Here is a 2,117-nt window from a genome sequence, read left to right as displayed (position 1 = left end):
AGCCAGCGTCAATGCAATACTGAATCAATAAATATCCAGTGTATTATTATTATCCAGATTTCAGGAAATTTCATATATAATGTAAATCCGCTTGACGTCAATGGCATTCCAAGCCGAAATGCAATCACTGTTGGAGGTTAATTAATTACAACAAGCATTAATTGATGTGTAAACTGATGATTAGTGGGCGTCAGTCATGCTTATTCAAACAATCAAGTTGAGTGGCAAGGTGCTGCCGCCATTGCGCTCCAGCTAAGATGTTAACAAATGTAAATTTCTTTGTAATGACGAACAAATCAGAATTGCTGATAATGAAAAAGAACGAATGAAATGATAGTGTACTACTTGAATATCGTTAGAATGAAAAAAATCCAATTTATAAATTGAAAAAAAAACATTTGTTTCAGAGATGTCGATCCTTGCTTTTGTATGGAATGGAAAGGTTCGCCTTCAAAGAATAGATCACCCAGAATGCCAATAACAAAGAATGCACAGCAACGGAATATTGTCGAGATATATTCAGGGAACAAATTCAATATAACTGTTGAAAGAATCTAATAAAATGACAACAGGATTCTACCTGAAAAACAGCCCGGCTGACAGAACAAATGAAATATTGTAATTTATTGGTGTTTTCTCAAAAACAAATCTGCCTAATATTTCTGGAGATGTTACTAGTAGTAACAGCTCTAGAAATATTACATAGCAGTAATTTACAGGATATCTAAATAAAAATATCGTAGGTGCTGATTTGCAGCATATTAAGTTAAACTGGGAATGACGGTGAATGATCACCCTTTGGTAATGATTTATTTCACATAAATATATATATATATATATATATACAGATGATATCAACAAATAATTTTCGAGAAACCTTGAAATGCATTGGTGCGAGAAGACTTTCAGCGCATACAGGCTTTTACAATTGAACATTGGAAAATCAATACAATCTAGTTATAGTCTATAGAAGTTGCTAAAATCGTGGTTATCAAATTTTTTTTTTCAGAAATTTGCCCATAATATCTTTAACTGCCCTATAGCTAACAAGGAAAACTTTTCAACTAATTGTGAGCATTACTTAACTAAAAACCCCATTACTTAAACCATACCAATTCAGTAGTTTCAACCACCCAGAAGCCTCTGAGTTTTTCACTACACCAGAGCCTGATGAAACTCAAGACTCCTTTCCCTAACCAGAACGACCGTCCGTTTTTTTCAATACACAAATATTTAGTTCTGAAGTTGAAGCTCTGTGGCCCTTAGACGGCAAGTTTCTCCTCCAAATTTATGTTTCGAAATGTTGAAAGTGAAAAGTTTATTTCCCAAGTATCAGAACTCCAGCCTAGAAAGATGAGGGACATTTTCCTCGTTCAGGTCATCGTTCTAACAATAACCCCTAATATATTTCATGCGAATAAAGCCAGGAGATAAATAACCTAATGGTAATAACTAATTAAAAAAATTTGTTTGCGCTCATCCCAGACTTACAGCAAAAAAAAAAAAATTGCCAGTGAGAATGGCGAATTCTTTACAAAGGACATTTCAACAAAAATTATTGTTATTATTATTATTATTTTAAATTATTAAATAAAACTATAAGCTTAAAAAGAGAGTCAAACAAGGAAATTCAAATCTTCGAATATAACTAGCATGAATGCCCGCCACTTAGTCAGAAATCGAGAAATAATATTGCGGTAGTCTGAAAAAATACATAGGTTTATCGTTTATGCAATAGTTGCATCATGTTTAAAGTTATGGCTTTCCAAGTGGTTTGGAAATCTTCAGATACTTCTGGATCTTTGGCGCCATGGTTCAGTACAGATTTATCACGCAATGTAAAATTAAGGAGATGCAATGGGATGCAATAGGATGTGTCCTTGCAATATTATGTAAGGAGATCTTCTGGGATGGGATGAATTTGAAAGTTTAGAGGCAATATATCATTTTAAAAATTACAATTAAAATATCCGTTAAAAAATTAAAATTAGCATAAAATGCAACAATTTATCAAACTATTCATTAAATTTCACATGAATAACCAAACAAGTGTGAATTAAACCCCTTAAACCTGGCCGCAAGCATAGGCCGTCAATAATTCGTAGTCAAAAGTTAAT

The sequence above is a fragment of the Hyalella azteca genome, unplaced genomic scaffold, assembly GCF_000764305.2.
Source record: "Hyalella azteca isolate HAZT.00-mixed unplaced genomic scaffold, Hazt_2.0.2 contig7138, whole genome shotgun sequence".
In the NCBI taxonomy this organism is placed as follows: Eukaryota; Metazoa; Arthropoda; class Malacostraca; order Amphipoda; family Hyalellidae; genus Hyalella; species Hyalella azteca.
Note: the sequence above shows the minus strand (reverse complement) of the source record.